Source organism: Bombina bombina, chromosome 1 (assembly GCF_027579735.1).
Source record: "Bombina bombina isolate aBomBom1 chromosome 1, aBomBom1.pri, whole genome shotgun sequence".
NCBI classification, from domain to species: Eukaryota; Metazoa; Chordata; class Amphibia; order Anura; family Bombinatoridae; genus Bombina; species Bombina bombina.
In genome coordinates this window covers 403,088,716-403,111,623 of record NC_069499.1, presented here as the reverse complement: position 1 = coordinate 403,111,623, position 22,908 = coordinate 403,088,716, and the positions used below count along the sequence as shown (strand labels likewise).

General features: G+C 37.0%; 1 protein-coding gene across 3 annotated transcripts in view; it reads right to left on the bottom strand.

Annotated features, from left to right (window-relative positions):
- GALNT13 (polypeptide N-acetylgalactosaminyltransferase 13) overlaps positions 1-22,908 on the bottom strand; it is a 766,581-nt gene that overhangs the window by 291,635 nt on the left and 452,038 nt on the right. The gene's annotated exons all lie outside the window — the stretch shown is intronic.

Below are 22,908 nucleotides of genomic sequence, written 5' to 3'. Positions count from 1 at the left end.
AATAAGCAAACAGTTAAAAGGGTCATGAAACACACATTTTTTTCTTTCATGATTAAGAGCATAAAATTGTAAACAACTTTCTAATTTACTTCTATTATCTGATTTGCTTAATTCTCTTGATATCCTTTACTGAAAAGCATATCTAGATAGGCTCAGTAGCTGCTGATTGGAAGCTTCACATAGATGCCTTGTGTGATTATCTAAAGAATGAAGCAAATAAGATAATGGCCTAGATTTAGAGTTGGGCGGTAGCCATCAAAACCAGCGTTAGAGGCTCCTAACGCTGGTTTTTACCGCCCACTGGTATTTGGAGTCAGTCAGGAAAGGGTCTAACGCTCACTTTGCAGCCGTGACTTTTCCATACTGCAGATCCCCCTACGCCATTTGCATATCCTATCTTTTCAATGGGATCTTTCTAACGCCAGTATTTAGAGTCGTGGCTGAAGTGAGTGTTAGAAATCTAACGACAAAACTCCAGCCGCAGAAAAAAGTCAGGAGTTAAGAGCTTTATGGGCTAACGCCGGTTTATAAAGCTCTTAACTACTGTGCTCTAAAGTACACTAACACCCATAAACTACCTATGTACCCCTAAACCGAGGTCCCCCCACATCGCCGCCACTCTATTAAATTTTTTTAATTTTTAACCCCTAATCTGCCGCTCCGTACACCACCGCCAGCTATGTTATCCCTGTGTACCCCTAATCTGCTGCCCCTAACACCGCCGACCCCTATATTATATTTATTAACCCCTAATATGCCGCCCCCGCTATCGCTAACACCTGCATATTTTTTTTAACCCCTAATCTGCCGCTCCGTACACCGCCGCAACCTACATTATCCCTATGTACCCCTAATCTGCTGCCCCTAACACCGCCGACCCCTATATTATATTTATTAACCCCTAATCCGCCGCCCCCAACGTCGTCTCCACCTACCTACAATTATTAACCCCTAATCTGCCGACCGAATCTCACTGCTACTATAATAAATGTATTAACCCCTAAAGCTAAGTCTAACCCTAACCCTAACACCCCCCTAAATTAAATATAATTTAAATCTAACGAAATAAATTAACTCTTATTAAATAAATTATTCCTATTTAAAGCTAAATACTTACCTGTAAAATAAATCCTAATATAGCTACAATATAAATTATAATTATATTGTAGCTATTTAAGGATTAATATTTATTTTACAGGCAACTTTGTATTTATTTTAACCAGGTTCAATAGCTATTAAATAGTTAATAACTATTTAATAGCTACCTAGTTAAAATAATTGCAAAATTACCTGTAAAATAAATCCTAACCTAAGTTACAATTAAACCTAACACTACACTATCAATAAATAAATTAAATACAATACCTACAATTATCTACAATTAAACCTAACACTACACTATCAATAAATAAATTAAATAAATTACCTACAATTATCTACAATTAAACCTAACACTACACTATCAATAAATAAATTAAATAAAATACCTACAAATAAATACAATTAAATAAACTAACTAAAGTACAAAAAATAAAAAAAGCTAAGTTACTAAAAATAAAAAAAATATTTACAAACATTAGAAAAATATTACAACAATTTTAAACTAATTACACCTACTCTAAGCCCCCTAATAAAATAACAAAGACCCCCAAAATAAAAAAATGCCCTACCCTATTCTAAATTAAAAAAGTTCAATACTCTTTTACCTTACCAGCCCTGAAAAGGGCCCTTTGCGGGGTATGCCCCAAAGAATTCAGCTCTTTTGCCTGTAAAAAAACACATACAATACCCCCCCCCAACATTACAACCCACCACCCACATACCCCTAATCTAACCCAAACCCCCCTTAAATAAACCTAACACTAAGCCCTTGAAGATCTTCCTACCTTATCTTCACCTCGCCGGGTATCACACCGATCCGTCCTGGCTCCGATGTCTTGATCCAAGCCCAAGCGGGGGGCTGAAGATGTCCATGATCCGGTTGAAGTCTTCATCCAAGTGGGAGCTGAAGAGGTCCATGATCCGGCTGAAGTCTTCTATCAACGGCATCTTCAATCTTCTTTCTTCCGGATCCATGTTCATCCCGCCGACGCGGAACATCCATCTTCACCGACGACTTCCCGATGAATGACGGTTCCTTTAAGGGCCGTCATCCAAGATGGCTTCCCTCGAATTCCGATTGGCTGATAGGATTCTATCAGCCAATCGGAATTAAGGTAGGAAAATTTTGATTGGCTGATCAAGTTCAATCCGATCCGATCAGCCAATCAGATTAAGCTCGCATTCTATTGGCTGTTCCGATCACGCTACCTTTTTTGGAGCCTAACGCAGCCATTCTGTGAACTCTAAATACCAGCGGTATTTAAAAGGTGCGGGGGAAAAAAAGCATGCGTAGCTAACGCACCCCTTTGGCCGCAGAACTCTAAATCTAGCCGAATAGAAGTAAATTAGAATGTTGTTAAAAATTGTATTCTCCATCTGAATCACGAAAGAAAAATTTGGGGTTTAATGTCCCTTTAAATACATTTTATAGTTTGGCTAACATATTTTACATACGTAATGGAAATTTTAGGTGTTGATATTTTTAGCTAAATTATTTTAGATTCCATTGCATCTATTTATATAAATATATCTTTACAGAGTTCACCTAAAAAAAAAAAATATTTTGCTGTACACTTTTATTTGTTTTGTTTGTTTTTTTATTTTTATTTTTTATATTTAAAACAAACCAAAAAACTATTATGAAATCTCTTTATTTATTAAAACACATTTTATATATTAAATAACTTAATATATTTTAATAAACAACATTTTTAAACCAGTAACCACATAATTGCTTATTATTTTTAAATTATCTACATCCCAAACATTTTTAATTCTACCCTAAAATAAGTAATGCTAATTTCAATTTTGAACATAAAAGCAATTACTCTGGATAGTGGAGATTTAATTTATATTGATTGCAAATTAACATTTGGTCTGCAGCCCTTCTGGCATTAATCAATAGACACTTAGCAAGTGTGGGAGTGAGTGATCAATAAACATACAGAAATAAATCAGTATTTATTGTTGTATAAGTAATTTTCTGAAATTTGTGCCAAGTTTATTTTATTAACGACTACAGGTGGTGTTTGTTAATTGATTTTTTTAAAATAAATTAATGAATCTAAACCTAAAAATAAGTTTTCTGCAAAGTAACATTTTAATAAATTGCTATTTTATTAGAAGAGCAGAGACAAATATTTTGTATAACTTGATTATCGTTAATATGAAGCCATTATAAAATGACATTAATTTCTAAATAATTGCTATAGATACTATTACAATAAAGCAATGATTAGCCTGAGAATAACATGGAGATGTGTTTTTTTAATGATATTAGTTGTTAAGTATTGAAGTGTAAAGTTTTAGTGTTCATAAAGCAATGGGGATCTGTTACCTACTTGTTTTAACCCCTTAAAGACCAGAGCATTTTTGCCAACACTACATTTAAACATAGAGCCTTTTTTATATTTACCTATCAAAACTATATGTATATATATATATATTTTAGTAGACAACCCAAAGTATTGATCTAGGCCCATTTTGGTATATTTCATGCCACCATTTGGTATATTTCATGCCAAATGCGATCAAATAAAAAAAATTGTTAACTTTTTTACAGTTTTAGGATTGTCACTGAAATTATTTACAAACAGCTTGTGCAATTATGGCACAAATGGTTGGAAATGCTTCTCTGGGATCCCCTTTGTTCAGAAATAGCAGACATATATGGCTTTGGCATTGCTTTTTGGTAATTAGGAGGCTGGTAAATGCCACTGTGCACCACATTTGTATTATGCCCAACAGTGAAGGGGTTAATTAGGTAGCTTGTACGGTTAATTTTAGCTTTAGTGTAGAGATCATTCTCCCACCTGACACATTCCTCCCCCTAATTCCTTCCTTTACCCCTCTCAAACAGCTCTCTTTCCTCCCCCACCCCAAAATTGTCACCCCCCTCTTAAGTACTGGCAGAAAGTCTGCCAGTACTAAAATAAAAGGCTGCTTTTTTATATATATTTAATTTTTTGTAATTTGTTCTGCAGTGTAGGATCCCCTTTTACCCCCAACCTCCCTGATCTTCCCAAACAGTTCTCTAACCCTCCCCCCTCTACCTATTTTCTGCCATCTTAGGTACTGGCAGCTGTCTGCCAGTATCCAATTTGCCTCAATGTATGCCTTTTTAAACATTAACCCGCCTCCCTCCTTACGCTCCCACCCACCAACGATCGGCACCAGCGCTCTCAGATGCAGAAAGGGACACAGAGTGGCCCTCACTGCATCAGTTACTCTACAAATATATTTCTGCAGTGCCTCACTTGTGGGGCATGCAGAAATAGCGCAATCTCGCTATTTTGAGTGAGATCACAGCAGAGAGAAGCCCAGGATACATACAGGGTACGACGCTGGTCCTTAAGGGGTTTATATAAGTGGTATTATTTCGATCTGTGTATTATCACAGATTTTGATACACTAACCTACTAATTTTAGGTGACACGACTTTGCTTCTTCACCATACAAGAGCAACACAGTGGCCATTATTAACCCGTACCTTACTATACTAATACGGTTTATTTTGTATATTTCTGAATTATTCAGGAACAATTTAGAATATTATTATCATAGCACCACCTAAACCACATTGTGTTTTTATTTACGTAAGTTTATTATTAATAATTAAAAGTTAAGTTTTAACTTCATTCTTTCTGAGAATGATATTACTTACCATTATAAAAATTCTAACCAGATGTGATGAAATAGTGTTGTAGAGTGCTATTTTAATACACACTTTCCTAGTGTTTTTCATTTGGATTTTTTTGTTCATTTAACTATTTTGTGCACAGCACCTCTTGCTCTCTAACTATTGTTGCAAATTTAAAATTATATAACAATAATACCTATTAACAACACTAGTATTGCCATTGTTTTTTCTTTCTTTTATTATATATAATTGGGAAGGAGTCTGAGATTACCCAGCAGCCTCCATGTACAGGTCAAAAATCTTTAGTCTACGTCCACAAACACCTATAATAGTGTTCGCCCCAGTGCTACCATCAGTTCTACTACTGCCAGTTCCGCCACTCTCCGAATTTCTTTCATATTTTATAGCAACAACAAAATATGTTTATCAGAATCAGAAGGTTTTCTCCCAGCAGTAGCAGCAGCAAAAGCAGCAGGACAGATATTGCAGGAGTAGTAGATGATCCCATTGTGCAAAGCAGTCAGGAAGAAGTGGGAATTGAGCAGATATCCCCAGTCTCTGCTTTGGTCAATGAGGTTATCTTATTCTAACTATCAGCATATCATTTATGGCCGCCCTTTACTCTAGACCAGGAGGAACTTGATTATGAGCCTGAGGAGATAGTGAAGGAGGAGATTCCACTAAAGAGGCTGAGAATTGTGGGTTTTAAGCCAGCAGTCTCCACCTGCATTCATTCTCTCTTTCACAACCGTCATCTCCAGTTGTTAAGAAGCCAGTTAGTGCATTAGTGTCCCACTACCCATGTTGCCAGTTGCCACTTCCACTAGAAATAGCTCATGAACAAGTTGTGTGCCTCGTAGCGCAAACACTTTGCAAGAGAAGTACATTAATCACTCTAAAATAAGGCAGCATTGCTGAATCAAGTCCTTTAGAACTGTGTTTAGTGGTGGTTGGGTCATTTCTTCAACAGAAATTTCCATAATGCTTGCTGAATTGGGCATGCTGAACAGATGGCTTGAATTTGTTCTTGTGTTACTGCAGTGAGAGTGCTTTTAAGAGGTAAAACAACTTCTACATCATCCTCCAGTTGAGTATCTGGTGATGATAAAGGCAAACAAGACAGGCAGTCAGCTGTCACATTTTCATTTCCTGGCCTGTACTCATATGTAAAAGAGCTCTAGCAAGGTGGTTTCCTGCTCCAACCAGTCAATTTGTAGTTAGGAAGGGCCTTTGATTAGAATGCAGTTTGAATGCATGTCCCCATAGATAAATTCTCCACTGCTCACTGTACATTTACATTTATATTTTATGATTTCATAACAGATTTCTATGTTCGATAAAAATGATTTTCCTCAGCTAAACTAAATACATTTCTGTATAAAAATTTATGCAACATCAGCTACTTCCCTTAATTTTATGGCCATAATAACAGAATTACCCTTTTCACACCATTTTACTTATGGATGCAAGCTTTTATTGATAACTTTTCAATAGAGATACTCCACATGCGATCTTTCATCTACTTATTCAGCCTCCTGACAAGGGCTGCTTCTTCACTGCTTAGTATGCCACCAGGGACCACTTCACAATTCTCAAAGAAGGTGTCAACCTTGCTCAAGAGATGACTGAACAAGGCTGCGACTTTAATAAGACTGACAGTGGTTTGGCTCAATTTCTCTGTGATATACCTAAAAGGAGTTAGTACTGCCACTAACTGACCAATCATGGTCCACTCATCTCTGCCAAATGGGCTCCCAATCCAAATAACTTCACAGTTAGCCATAACAGTTGCTGCTACAATGTTGCACCGCCTCAAAACTTTATTTCCACCTGGTATTTATGTTGTCTCATTCAAGATGGTGGTAGGGAAGCCCTTCATTTTCCTGTTTCTACCTAAGAAGGTGTCAGGTCCTGCTGGCCCTTTAAGCACTGCTGCCTCTCTCTGGCTATAAATGCCTCTGCCTCCCTCCAGTCTATGCTGGAATATTGAAGCTACTAGGAGGGTGTTCCATCCTCCTCACCTGATTCCCTGCTAATTGCCAAACTCTCCATGGTTTGCAGTCTCCAGCTGTTATTTTCTTCACAGCTCTGTTCTCAGCGGTTCCTCCTTATCTGGTCTGAGCATCTCCTGCTGCCTGACGTCATCCAGATGCTGCCATCTGACCTCTGCAATCTACCTCTCATACTCTGGCGTTGTTCCTGTGCTTAGTACCAGCTAAAGCCCATAGGAATTCCCCAGCCACGCACACATCCTGCAGCTACTTGAACAAGGTAACAGCTTTTAGCCCTCTTGCTCTCCTCAGAGTTTCCTTATAGCTCTGCAGGAGTTTTTTTGGGCCATATTAACCCCTTAAGGACCAGCGACGTACCCTGTATGTCGCTGGCCTTTTTTTGGGACTTGATTGTTTTATAGCGCGGTCTTGCCACCAGCGTTGAGACTGCTCTATTCCACAAAACCTGCTGGAGGGAGTGCATTAATAGTGTGTTCTTGCTAGACTTGTGCTATTATGTCCTGAAAAAACCCTTAACGACCAGTGACATACAGGGTACATTGTGGTCATTAAGGGGTTAAGACAAGGAGGTTTCCCTTTCCGCATACTGGGATACCTCCCTGTCACAAAACTATATTAATCAAACCAGCTGAACAGGTTTAGTCACTTTCAGTGTAAAAGCAAAGAGGTTAACCTTGCATTAAACTGTAGCTGTATAAAATCAAACACATGATTTGTTAATGTGATTTATTAACCTATATGTTACCATGTGCTGTATGAATTGATTACTGAGTCTGAAGCTGAGTCAGACAGTTCTTACAGGATTACAGAAGGTGACTGCCTTTATCACTGATGTGGAAGTGGCCTGTAATCCATCTGAACTGCAGTGTTATGTTTTGTGTTTAAGTGAAATGCAGTTTTGTAAAAGCTGACCAATAAATAAGTGCACCAACTTCATAAAATAGAATGATCCAAGTGTACATTTTGATTTTCAACATTTAGAAGACAATATGTATGGTTTAGCTTTAGGGCTTCAAATAGGAATTTAAAGTTTTGGCACGCCTACTGCTGCCTACTGCTGTCTACTGCTGCTCCTGCTCTGTGGTGGTCATCACTCAATGACAAATGCTTAGGGAACAGCAAGTCACAGTGTACAACAGAATTTTGGCACATTTCTATGTCCTAGAGGCAGGAGTTCATGATGACAACATCAGAGTGGAAGCTGGCCTGGCAGTCAGATAAGATGTTTTCCCAATACATGCACACAAGTTAGGAAAAATAAATGGATAAGACCGTGGACACTGCAGAACTAAAACACATTCTACACCATTGTGCATCTCTCCAAACTTATCTTCCAGCATCAAAGCAGCATTTTTAAAGTAGATCTCTCCCTTCTGTTTAAATTGGGGCTTCTGAGAGATACTGATTTTGCTCATGTTAAAAGAATTTCACAAGGACTTTTTAAACAGATCTCTGAACTGAGTCTATAAGGATAATTTCAACCAGGATGGTGAGGAAGGTGAGAACTTTATTTCTTTTCACCCATACTACTTATCTTGTCAATTTCCTTGGAGGTGTATTTATGTGATTTATGTACTATAATCCAGAGGCCTACTTCAGTAGCTCAGATTCCTCTCCTTCTCTTGCCTGCTCTGTGATGGTCATCATGGGTTAAAGTAAAAAAATGTAGCAAACTATTGGCTGCTGTGTCTAGGGAACTCTAAGCATGTGTTTGTCCTCTTCCCTTGGAGGAATATTTTTAGGACCTGCCCTTCCTGCTCTGTGATGGTCATCATCAGTCAATGCCTAATTCTCAGAAGAGAACTGCTGGCCGCTGTGTCTAAGAGGGTCTATGCATGTGTTTGTCCTCCTCCCTTGGAGGTGTATTCTTTAGGTTTATGTATTGTGAGCCTACCTAGTTAATTTAGCCTGCTGCTGCCACTCCATCTCCTGCCCTTCCTTCTTTATGGTGGTCATCATCTGTTAATGCTAAATCCTCAGGGAAATGTTATCAACTGTGTCCAATGGGCTCTAAGCACGTGTTTGTCCTTCTTCTCACTTGGAGGTGTATATTTGAGGAATATGTACTGTAAGGCCTACCTAGTTCAATTACTCAGCTGCCTGCTGCTGCCACTAATAATCCTGCCCTTCCTGATTCATGTTGGTTATCATCCATCAATGCCAAATTCTTAAGGAACTGCTGGTTGTTGTGCCCAAGGGGCTCTATGCATGTGTTTGTCCTCATTTCCTTTGAGATGTATTTTTTAAGTTTATGTACTCATAAGCTTGTTCAGTAACTTTACTGCCCGCTGCTGCCTTTCCTGCTCTTTTCCTTCCTGCTCTGTGGTGCTTATCATCAAAAAAGGGCATCTAAGCACATGTCTGTCCTCCTCCCTTGGAGGTGTATTTTTGGGGTTTATGCACCTGAGGCCTACCTAGTTCAGTAACTCTCTGCCTGCTGCTACCTTTCCTGCTCCTGCCCTTCCTGCTCTGTGGTGGTCATTATTAGTTAAAGTAACAAATCACAAACACAAGTGAATATTTGTCCTCCTCCCTTGGAGGTGTATTTTTGTTTTTTTGTAATAAAGGCCTACCTTGTTCAGCTTCTATGCTGTCTGATGCTGCATCTCCTGCTCTTGCCCTTCCTGTTCTGTGGTGTTCATAATTAGATAAAGTAAAAAATCATAGCAGATTGTTGGCTGCTTTGTCCAAGGGTCTCTAAGCACATGTTTGCCATTCTTCCTTGTAGATGTATTTTTGGGGGTTGTGTACCAGAGGCCTACATAATTAGCTAACTCTGCTGCCTGATGCTGCCTCTCCTGCCCCTTCCCTTTCTGCTCTATTCTGTTCATCATCAGTTAAAGTAAAAAATCAAAGCAAACTGTTGGCCCCTGTGTTCAAAAGACTCTAAGCACATGTTTGTCCTCCTGTCAGGGTTTTTTCCCTGTTTTGTTTGCCATATGCTGCTGGCAGCCATTTTACTCACCTCTCTTTCTGACTCTGGTGCATACTGTGTGATGCTGCTCATTTCCTGCACTTCCTTTTATGGCCAGACTGGTGTACATCATCCGTGTGAGACAGGATGCAGTCTCAGAATTGTGATGTCATCACTTATAATTTAAAGGGCCTCTGTTCAGTATGCTTTGCCCTTGCATTGTCTCAGACCTGTTTGTGAGAGCTCCTGTGTATTTCTTGGCTGTCTGACGTCCCTCCTGATTCCTGATCCCTGGCTTGTTCCTGACTCTGCTGTTCTCCTTGTTCCTGATTCCGGCTCGTCTGACTACTCGCTTTGGCTCCTGACTCGGCTCGTCTGACTACCAGCTCTGGTTTTGATTCCTGGCTTGTTATTTGACTTGTGGTCTTTTTATTATTTTTTGCTATTAATAAAGGTGTGATTATTTTTGCACTTCTCGTCTCAGTCTGATTCCTGGCACCCTGACACCTCCTCCATTGCAGGTTTATTTTTGGTGTTTGTGTACTAGAGGCCTACCTAGTTCAGCAACTCTGCTTCCTGTTGCTGCCTCTAAAATCGTACCATACTGTTGGCCGCTGTGTCCTAGCGACTCTAAACACATTTGCCCTTTTCCTTTGGAGGTGAATTTTTTAGGTTTATGTACTGTAATCAGAGGTCTATCCAGTTCAGTAACTTTGCTGCCTGCCAATGCTGCCTCTCCTACTCCTGTCCATCTCTGAAAATAACTAACTGCAAACTTTTTATGTGTTAGAAAGTGAGGAATGTGGATACTTTAGGTTTGAGGAGTTTGAAAAAGAATGAGAGTTGGAAAAAAGTAAGATTGTGTAGAAAGTTTTCCATTAGGCATGTGCATTTGTTTTGTTACTAATAAAAATTTGTTTATTTTCACAAAATAACTGAATGAATGGACCCGGGCAATATTTATATTGAAAAGGAATGAGACTCCAATAAGCATATTTGTAACATAGAATTGAAAATATACTTGTGTTTGATCCTAAATTGTACATTTTCAATTATATTAAATGGGATATATATGTTGACCACATGAGTGTATTAATACTGAAAAATAAAGTATATTTAATAAACATTTTAAAGTTGAGATATTTAAACTGCAGTAGTATTGATGGTAAGACTGCATTTCTGGTTGTCTGCTGCCATCTAGTGGTTTATGCAAGAATAGCAACCAAAGGGAACTATAGTATCAAATAACCATATGTTCTAAGTAAGCCAATAAGAGTTGTTTAGCTCCAGAGGGCCTATCAAAAACAACACCATGGTGTGTATCCAAAAGGTCCACTAATGATTAGAATAAAAATGTGTGGGGTGTATCACGTGATATAACCTCATGCAAGGGGATAGAAATTGTCTTGGTATTTGCTTTCTAAAATTTTGACTGATAACCTTGCTGCCATTTTGGGACACAGTCACTATAAGCGAAATTGGGCTACTTTTTCTTATCCATATTGCAACATACCTCTCTTAATTTATGAGGTGAACTGGACTTATCTAAAAAAGCTGAAACTTCTATTTGGTTTATTTGTAACGTATAAACTTTTTTATTTGAATCAAAGGTATTCTATAGCTATAGTTTAATTGAAGCTGGTGATTTAAAAGGGCACTTTGTATTTTAAGATCATGTTCATAATCCTTTGTAGTTTAGAACAAGTCATATTGATGCTAAATAATCTTATTTGATAGATAAAGGTCTTTTGTATTTAATATCTTTAAGAAAGGCTTATTATTGTGGAATCTGATATAAATTGGTTATGGTATTTAAATCTCTGATTGTGGTAAATTAAGCAGAGTAAGTTTGTAATCCATATTAGGCATTGAATTAGAGTTATTGGCTAATTATAGAAGATTCTGGTATTTTATTGTGATATTTTTATGTGATTCATTGTAATTAAGGTCCATTTTGAGATATATTTTTTATTTACTTTGTAAAGAATATTATAACAGCATAAACGTGTATAGTTCATTTTATTACAAGACCAGAGACTCATATTTTGCATATCTCTCTTTTACTACTCATATGCAGCATTTAAAAGTTATGATACAGAAATAAATTATTCCAACATTAAAACAATAAAGATAACACAGAGTTAACATAAGTAACCAATGAAATGGATACTTTGGAAAACACAGAAAAATGGACCAATAAGATGAGTCATAGCTTCCCTAAACTGTCCAATAAGTTCCCCAACTTACTCTTTCTTTTGCTGCTCGCTGCAGGATAAGTACATTTTATTACCCTTTTTTTTTTTTTTTTTAATTTTTTTTTAAAAATCTTTTTATTAAGGAAAGGACAAATCATACATGGTGTCATGCTGTCTTGAGCCAAAAAAGTTACATTGTAACATAAAAACTTCCATATATATGTATTCCAACATCATACAAAAAACAAGGAATAACCAAAAATAAATTCAAAACATATAAATACACAAGACAGCAATTAACATCATCTCTACTGTAGTATTACCATAACGCAGCTTTAATAACATTTCCTGATCAAAATGTTGCTATACTATATATTATAGATTCCCTACTTATTACAAGGATAGAGCAAGGGTGTATTGAAACACCGTAAAAAAAAGACCCAGAAGAAAAGAAAGAAAAAGAGAGAGAGGAGAAGAAAAAAAAAAAAAAAGAAGGGAAAAGAGAACCCAATACCCCCCCGCTCTCGATAATCCTCACCCCGGCCCTGTCGTTGGAGGGTCCACTAGGCTTTTTAACCATCTCTATAATTCCTTATCCACGAATGAGGGAATATTCCAAGTATTACCAGTTCTGAAAAACTGATCGAAGAAAGGAAGGGGGACAAAATTTGCTTCTGGACCGGAGTTGGGAATGTTGCAATCACGAAGGCCCAACCAATCAAAAAATTTTTTATTTTGGACTCCTTTACCTGTTGTAAATGAAATGATTCATAAATAATCTGTTCTCTAATACCTTTCAGTATAGAAGCCAAACTAGGAGCTTTAACAGACTTCCAGTTCTTAAAAATAATATATCTAGTAGTAAGTATGATAATATTAACTATGCGTCTATCTATATTCAATCTGACATCAGTGACCAAAAAAAGAATGTCTTCTAGAGAAAGGGAGTGCGATATCTTAAAAACCCTGTTTACCCAAAATTGTATTTTATACCACAACTGTCGAATCTTTGGACAAAACCATAACATATGAGCCAGGTCCACACATGGGCATGAACATCTATAACAGGCTGCACCTTGTTCTGGATAGAATCTGGATAATTTAACTGGCGTTAGATAAAGATTGACTGAGAGAGGCTGAGTACAATCTTCTCTGTATCAATTGTTTCAATAGTCGACCTCCAAGAAGCACATAGTTTATCCACAGCCAGTGTACCTTGTTTGGACAGCATTACATCATAAATTAAAGATATAGATGCCTCTCCCCCTCTAAATTTCTGGATACACATCTTCACGTCTGACCAATCAGATGTGAAAGAAGCGTACCAATTCTGAGATGAGACATAATGTCGGATCTGGAAATACGCATATTGATTCCTACATGGAAGAGCAAACTTTTGACACAGGGTGGTCCAAGGATGAATTCGAAAATCAGGAGTCAACAGTTGAGATATATCTTTAAGCCCCTTCTCTCGCCAATTTTTAAACACCATCTGCTCTATACCCGGAAGAAAAGTGGGTTACCCATAATCGGCAGGAATTCAGAAAATGCAGGATCAATTTGAAGAACATGACCAGCTTTATGCCAAGCAGATATTATATTCTTAAATGAGCACAGTTTCTTAACATGTATCAGTAAATTTGGAGATGCGCAGTGTAGGAGAGCACACAATGACCAAGGAGAGACCAAGTGTTCTTCAAGAGCATGTGATGAGACTATATTAGATTGGGCAATCCAATCAAATGCAAATTTTAATAAAGTTGCCAAATTATAAAATTTAATATTTGGAAGAGCCAACCCAGCTGCAGGAAATTTATTGGTCAATCTCTTAATTGAAAAGCTCGGCTTTTTGCCTTTCCAAATGAATTGAGAAAACCAAGACTCCATTTTCTTTAAATCTTTATTTAATATATATAATGGCAGATTTTGCAGCAAATATAAAATATGCGGAAAAATTAATGTCTTGATAACACTTATGGAAGCTGAAATAGAAAGCGGAAAGATCCTCCACAACTGTAAATCATCTTGAATCTTCTGGAAAAGGGGTAGAAAGTTTTCCTGATACCAGAATTTAGGATTTTTATTTATATCCAGACCCAAATATTTGATGCTTCTTACTCTTCTGAACTTAGTTACGGTTACCTTCCCCTCTTCCGGACCCAGCCACATTATTTCAAAAAGGAGCTAAATTCCTCCAATACCTGAACTATTTCTGGAATAGCAATCGCAGTATTCTGGATAAATATTAACATATCGTCTGCGTATAATAAAAGTTTTAAACTTTGCGTTCCAAGTGGAATCCCCTTTAATACCTCTCTTAACCGAACTACAAGAGGTTCTAACGCAATGTTAAAAAGGAGGGGGGACAACTGGCATCCCTGCCTCGTTCCCCTTTGTAAAACAATTGGCGCCGAGATTGTTTGATTGATCAACAGGAATGATCTGGGATTCTGATAAATTTTCCTAATAATTTTGACAAAGTTATCTGAAAAGCCGAATTTAGCGAGTGTAGAGAAAAGATGCGACCACGATATACTATCAAACGCTTTGACAGCATCTAAAGTTAACACAGCCCGGTCTTCCACGCCCCTATCAATTCTAAGTGGCTCACTATTCCACATATAATCCACAAGCGTAATTAATTTCCGAATATTTTTTGTCGGATTACGAGCCTTATATTACCCTTATACATTGTCTTATATACAGGGAGTGCAGAATTATTAGGCAAAGGAGTATTTTGACCACATCATCCTCTTTATGCATGTTGTCTTACTCCAAGCTGTATAGGCTCGAAAGCCTACTACCAATTAAGCATATTAGGTGATGTGCATCTCTGTAATGAGAAGGGGTGTGGTCTAATGACATCAACACCCTATATCAGATGTGCATAATTATTAGGCAACTTCCTTTCCTTTGGCAAAATGGTTCAAAAGAAGGACTTGACAGGCTCAGAAAAGTCAAAAATAGTGAGATATCTTGCAGAGGGATGCAGCACTCTTAAAATTGCAAAGCTTCTGAAGCGTGATCATCGAACAATCAAGCGTTTCATTCAAAATAGTCAACAGGGTCGCAAGAAGCGTGTGGAAAAACCAAGGCGCAAAATAACTGCCCATGAACTGAGAAAAGTCAAGCGTGCAGCTGCCAAGATGCCACTTGCCACCAGTTTGGCCATATTTCAGAGCTGCAACATCACTGGAGTGCCCAAAAGCACAAGGTGTGCAATACTCAGAGACATGGCCAAGGTAAGAAAGGCTGAAAGACGACCACCACTGAACAAGACACACAAGCTGAAACGTCAAGACTGGGCCAAGAAATATCTCAAGACTGATTTTTCTAAGGTTTTATGGACTGATGAAATGAGAGTGAGTCTTGATGGGCCAGATGAATGGGCCCGTGGCTGGATTGGTAAAGGGCAGAGAGCTCCAGTCCGACTCAGACGCCAGCAAGGTGGAATACTGGTTTGGGCTGGTATCATCAAAGATGAGCTTGTGGGGCCTTTTCGGGTTGAGGATGGAGTCAAGCTCAACTCCCAGTCCTACTGCCAGTTTCTGGAAGACACCTTCTTCAAGCAGTGGTACAGGAAGAAGTCTGCATCCTTCAAGAAAAACATGATTTTCATGCAGGACAATGCTCCATCACACACGTCCAAGTACTCCACAGCGTGGCTGGCAAGAAAGGGTATAAAAGAAGAAAATCTAATGACATGGCCTCCTTGTTCACCTGATCTGAACCCCATTGAGAACCTGTGGTCCATCATCAAATGTGAGATTTACAAGGAGGGAAAACAGTACACCTCTCTGAACAGTGTCTGGGAGGCTGTGGTTGCTGCTGCATGCAATGTTGATGGGGAACAGATCAAAACACTGACAGAATCCATGGATGGCAGGCTTTTGAGTGTCCTTGCAAAGAAAGGTGGCTATATTGGTCACTGATTTGTTTTTGTTTTCTTTTTTGAATGTCAGAAATGTATATTTGTGAATGTTGAGATGTTATATTGGTTTCACTGGTAAAAATAAATAATTGAAATGGGTATATATTTGTTTTTTGTTAAGTTGCCTAATAATTATGCACAGTAATAGTCACCTGCACACACAGATATCCCCCTAAAATAGCTATAACTAAAACCAACTAAAAACTACTTCCAAAACTATTCAGCTTTGATATTAATGAGTTTTTTGGGTTCATTGAGAACATGGTTGTTGTTCAATAATAAAATTAAATCTCAAAAATACAACTTGCCTAATAATTCTGCACTCCCTGTATATATTTGTATTGTTATGTTTTTTCTCCTCTCCTTTTGGTTTATTATGGATTTGTTTCCTTTTTTCTTTTTCTTACGGTTATTTATTTAATCCGGTTATGTATTTCTTCAGGTTATTTATTTGAATTTGTTTATATTTTATTAAAATATTTTTTCTTCCTATTTGTTTTTTTCTTATTGCCTTGTTTCTAGTGCCACACTACCCGACTATTTTCTATACACTTTCACTTCTAGTTTTTCCTTTACCCTTTTACCTTCTATCTGACAGTTGGTTTCATCTTGCGTGGCGTCTGCCATCTTGTTATGTCACTTTCTTCCTCCTTTTATGTCACTTCCCATCTCCTTTTCACGCCCTCTGACGTAGTTGAAAAATTTTTCTTCTCACACAACGGCTGATTCCTCCTCTACTCCGCATTTTGTGAACAGATATATTTTGTATATTTTGTTTTTTACACAATTCTTATATTTAGCTCAATTGTACCACTAGGTGGAGGCAAAACCATATATATTTTTTATTTCATTGCAGACCTGTCATATTTTCGGTCTGAGAAAAAATTTCATATTATTTTAACATTTTAAATTCTTATTATTAACTGAAGTTCTTATCTGTTTTTCATTATTTTCATTAATTTTAATTATCAATATGTCTCAAGCCCCTGAGTCAAATGAACCCTTAACTGCACAGTCTGTGCAAATGATGATTTTGTATTTCTTTTAGCTAGGTAGTTATTAAATAGTTAATAACTATTTAATAACTATTCAACTAGCTAAAAAAAATACAAAGTTACCTGTAAAATAAATATAAATCCTAAGATAGCTACAATATAATTATTATTTATATTGTAGCTATATTAGGGTTTATTTTACAGGTAAGTATTTAGTTTTAAATAGGAATAATTTATTAAATTATAGTGTAGTGTTAGGTGTAATTGTAACTTAGGTTAGGATTTATTTTACAGGTAAATTTCAGTTTATTTTAGCTAGGTAACTATTAAATAGTTGATAACTATTTAATAGCTATTGTACCTAGTTAAAATAAATTGAAAGTTGCCTGTAAAATAAAAATAAATCCTAAGATAGCTAGAATATAATTATTATTTATATTGTAGCTATATTAGGGTTTATTTTAAAGGTAAGTATTTAGTTTTAAATAGGATAAATTTAGTTAATAATAGAAATATTATTTAGATTTATTTAATTAATATTTAAGTTAGGGGGGCGTTAGGGTTAGGGTTAGACTTAGGTTTAGGGGTTAATAATTTTATTACAGTGGGGGCGGTGTAGTGGGGGGCAGGATAGGGGTTAGTAAATTTATTATAGGTGACGACGGTGAAGGGGGGGCAGGATAGGGGTTAATAGGTTTAATATAGGTTGCGGCGGGTTCAGGGAGCGGCGGTTTAGGGGTTAAACTATTTATTTAGTTGCGGCGAGGTGCGGGATCAGCAGGATAGGGGTTAATAACTTTATTATAGAGGGCGACGGTGTAGGGGGGGCAGGATAGTGGTTACTAGGTATAATGTAGGTGGCAGCGGTGTCCGGGAGCGGCGGTTTAGGGGTTAATACATTTATCAGAGTTGCGGCAGGGTCTAGGAGCGGCGGTTTAGGGGTTAATACATTTATAAGAGTTGCGGCATGGTCTAGGAGTGGTGGTTTAGGGGTTAGTAACTTTATTGAGTTGCGGGAGGCTCCGGGGGCGCCGGTATAGGGATAGAACAGTGTAGTTAGTGTGAGTGCTTAGTGACAGGCTAGCAATAAAGCTGGGAAAAAGCCGAAGAGCAGCGAGATCGGATGAGTGATAACTCTCCCAGTCCACTGCTCATCGCCCCGTGGCTTTTTGACAGCTTTATTTGATAACTTAGGCGAACGTATTCAAGGTCCGTGGCGGCGAAGGTAGGCGAGCTTAGGCGGGCGTATTGGGCCGGCGAAGGCAGAAAAGTAGACGGCTTGATAACTACCCCCCAAATTATCAATCAAGACCTCAATTCCAATATCAACAATAGTTCCAGCAACATTTCCAGCGATCATTCCAAGATCCTTCTACTTCCCAGTTCTTCCTGTCTCGTTCCCGACCATGTTTCCAAAGGGGTCAGCGATCCAGGGGAAAATCTCGCCCCCCCTGCAAGTAAGTTTTCCCTTTCCTTCTTCCCTTCCTTCTTTCCCAGAAAATCTTGGTTGCTCTTTTTGCTCAAAATTGGAGTCTAGTAACTTCAGGTCCTTTGATTCTTCAAACAGTTCAAGGTGTTTTGATAGAATTTTCTTCTCCTCCCGTTCAAATATTAAGACCTTGTCCCATTCAATTTTCAAAAGAAGATCAAATTCTGGTTCAATCATAAATTTCAACTCTTTTTCAAAAACAAGCCATCCAAAATGCCATATTTTTTTAGGATTTCTACCTCAGCAATCTTTTTCTTGTAAAAAAGAAAAACGGCCAATTCCGCCCTGTCATAAATTTAAGAGATCTAAACGCTTTTGTTTCCTATCATCATTTCAAGATTGAGTTAATTCATTTGCTAAGAGATTGCCTCAGAGAAAATGAATGGTTAATTTGTTTAGCTCTGACAGATGCTTTTCTGACCATTCCTATTGCTCCGAAGCATCGGAAATTTCTAACTTTTTCCTGGAAAGACCAATTGTGGAGTTTTACTTGTCTCCCTTTTAGTCTTTCTTCAGCTCCTTTGATTCTTACGAAATTCCTAAAACCAGTTATGGCCTGGCTAAGACTCAGAGGAGTTCATCTAATGATTTACCTAGACGATATTCTGATTATGAACCAGAATTTCATTTCTCTTCAAAATCATTTATCCCTTACCATTCATCTTCTGGAGAATCTAGGCTTCATAATAAACAAACAGAAATCTGTCCTGACTTCTACTCAGTCTCTAGTTTTTCTGGGTTTCACCATAGATACTTTCAAAGCCATTCTCAGTTTACCTCCAGACAAAATAAAAAATATCATGAAAGAAATATCTCGTACTCTCTCAGCTCAATTCACTTCTATCAGGAATATAGCCAGAATTTTGTGAGGAATTCTTCTCCAGTTACCATTTTACTTTGCATGGACAATATCTCTTCAGTTCGATATCTAAACCGTTTAGGGGGGGGGGGTTACGAAGTCCAGAGATCTTTCCAATATTACCAAAGAGTTCATTCATCTGTGTTTAGACAGGAATATTTTTGTGAAAACGGAATGTATTCCAGGTCTTTCAAACACAGCAGCGGATTGGGGTTCTCGTTTTCTGGTGGATTCCAGCAATTGGAGACTCAACAGAGATGTCTTCTTTTCTTTGTCTCTCCTCAGAGGTCCCTTCATTCTTGATCTTTTTGCGTCTTGTCTGAATTTCCAAACTCTTCCCTACTTCAGTTGGAGACCGGATCCAGAAGCAGTGGCAATCAATGCTTTTCTTCAACTCTGGCCTCCTCAAGGAGCCTATGCTTTCCCCCCCCCTTTTTGATGATTTCGAGAACAATTTTAGTGGTTCGCAGAGACAAAATTTCTCTTCTTTTAATAACCCCCCTGTGGCTGACTCAACCATGGTACCCTGCACTTCTGGAAATGTCCTTCAAACTTCCTATTCTTCTCCCTAATCTTCCACATTTGTTAACAAATCCAGAAGGAGATTTTCACAATCTCATTCTTCTAGACTCCCTTCGTCTCACCGCTTGGTCAATTTCGGGGACTCCTCTCGAAGGATTTTCTGAAGGAGCTAAGACTCTCATGCGAGAATATATTGTAAACATATGTTTCACTCTCCATGAATTCTACAATAACTTCTTGCAACTATGAATCACAGAATATCATCTATCGACGGCCAGGATACTCTTCCCCCGGGTCAGGGGTCGGTGTCTCCAATTCCCTATCAGTGCCCCGAGGGTCTGTGTCCTGAGTGCATATACACCGGAACATGACAATGAAATAAATGATAAAGTTTATCTTTATATCTTTGGAAGAGATCAGGTTAATGATAATAAATTCCTTCCATCATGGAAGGGTCCTTTTGTCAGTATTGACAAAATATCTCCAGTTGCCTATAAAATAAGGATCCCTAAAAATGATACCTTTATGGAGAAATGGGTACATATTAATAAGTTGCGAGCATGCCATCCTAAATTCCAACTACAAGTCATAGAGGGAGAATGAAGTGTCATCCCCAAATGCACAAAAGAAGTACTGTAGTTTAAAGATGCCTAACTAAAGAGCATAAATATGGGTATGAAGCATACTGTCAGTACACTCACCAAGTACCACTGACTTTAAGCCAATTCAAATACATGTGTCCTACATCTATTTAAAATTGGAAGGGGGAGATTTATGATAAGACCAAGAATTCATTTTAATTGTAAAACTGTTTGTAAAACAACCCCCTCTTGTTCTGAAGCACATATTTCAAGAACAAAGGAATTGTTTTCAAAGGTTTCCTGCCCAAAGTGTGAAGTTAAAGTTCCTATCAGAGCACCACTGACCCCCTTGCTGCTCAAGACATCTAAGAGAGAGCAAAAGGGAAACATTTGCTTCAATTAGTCAAATTCACGAACCCCTGCTGACTTGAATACACAAGATCTTCTGTTTACCAGACTTGGTGACAACTTAGATTTTAAATAGCAGAATGTATACCCAGAAAGTCATATAAATGATTTGTCTATAATTTTCAAATCTATTTAAAATACTCAAATAACATATCTATATATGAACTTGGGTGATGTGTCTAACGCATAAGATATATTTAAATCTAAAGTGAGTATATAACTGTCTATTTTAAGTGTTTAACCAACTTACTTCAGAATAACAACATTGTTTCTTTCATTTCAGACTGAGGATAAAACAGTAAATTGTCCCATAATTTATATATAAATTGTGTTTTTCATGCATTCAAAATAACACTATCAAGAGATGTACAAAGATGTGGGCTATGTTTATATATAAAAGGAATGAGACTGCAATAAGCATATTTTTAACATAGAATTGATAATATACTTGTGTTTTATCTCAAATTGCACATTTTCAATTATATTAAATGGGATATATATGTTGACCAGATAAGTTTATTAATACTGAAAATTAAAGTATATTTAATATACATTTTAAATGTGAGATATTTAAACTGCAGTAGTATTGATGGTAAGACTGCATTTCTAGTTGTCTGCTGCCATCTACTGTGGTTTATGCAAGAATTGCAACCAAAGGGAATTATAGTATCAAATAACCATATGTTCCAAGTAAGCCAATAAGAGATGTTCAGCTCCAGAGAGCCTATCACAGACAGCACTGTGGTGCATATCCAAAAGGTCCACTAATGATTAGAATGAAAATGTGTGGGTTGTATCACCTGATATAACCTCATGCAAGGGGATAGAAATTGTCTTGGTCTTTGCTTGCTAAAATTTTGTCTGATAACCTTGCTGCCATTTTGGGACACAGTCACTATAAGCGAAATTGGGCTACCTTTTCTTATCCATATTGCAAAATACCTCTCTTAATTTATGATGTGAACTGGACTTATCTGAAAAAGCTGAAACTTTAATTTCGTTTAACTTTTAAAGTATAAAGGGTTGTTTCATACTTTTATATTACAATCAAAGGTATTCTATATCTTTAGTTTAATTGAAGCCGATGATTTAAAAGGGCACTTTGTATTTTAAGTTCATGTTCATAATCCTGTGTAGTTTAGAACTAGTCATATTGATGCAAAATAATCTTATTTGCTAGATAAAGGTCTTTATCTCTTTAGTATTTCATATCTCTAAGTCAGGCTCATTATTGTGGAATCTCATATAAATTGGTTATGGCATTTAAATATCTGATTGTGGTAAATTAAGCAGAGTAAGTTTGTAATCTATATTGGGCATTGCATTAGAGTTATTGGCTAATTATAGAAGATTCTGGTATTTTATTGTGATATTTTTATGTGATTCATTGTAAGTAAGGTCCATGTTAGAGATATATTTTTGATTTACTTTGTAAAGAATATTATAACAGCATAAGCGTGTATAGTTGATTCATCATCTATTCTAGTTTCTAAATAAATATATTTCAATGTGTTTATAAATGTAACTAATCTCAAGAATTTAGGAATAAATATTAATTTCAATTGTTTCGTATATACATTTTAATTGGAGGTTATTTTAAAGAATAATAATAAATGCATTGTATTATAACCCTGGTATATACTGACAAGGTATAGAAATACATACATACACATACATATGTACACACACATACACATGCATACACATTTTACACACATATAAATATGCATACACATACTGTATATACAACTTTGAGCCTTTCGCAGCCAAACACATTGTCATAAACCATATCATTTAAAAATCACTGTTATTAAACTTTAATGTACAGACGTACCTCGGATATATTGTGGGTTTGATTCCAGACTACCACAATAAAGTGAATATAGCAATAAAGTGAGTCACACTAAATGTTTGTTTACAAGTGCATATAAAAGTTATTTTTAAACTAAACTGAAGTCTATTAAGTGTGCAATAGCATTATGTATAAAGAGACAATGTATATACTTAATCAAAAAATACTTTATTGCTAAAAAAATTCTAACTTCATCTGATCCTTCAGTGAGTCATAATCTTTTGCTGGTGGTGTGTATATATAGGTGTGTATATATGTGTATTTATGTTTATATGTGTATATATGTTGGAAAAATGGCACCAATAGACTTGCTCGACCCTGGGTTGCCACAGACCTTCAATTTGTAAAAAGAGCAATGTCTGTGAAGCGCAATAAAGCGAAGCGCAATAAAACAAGGTATGTCTGTATT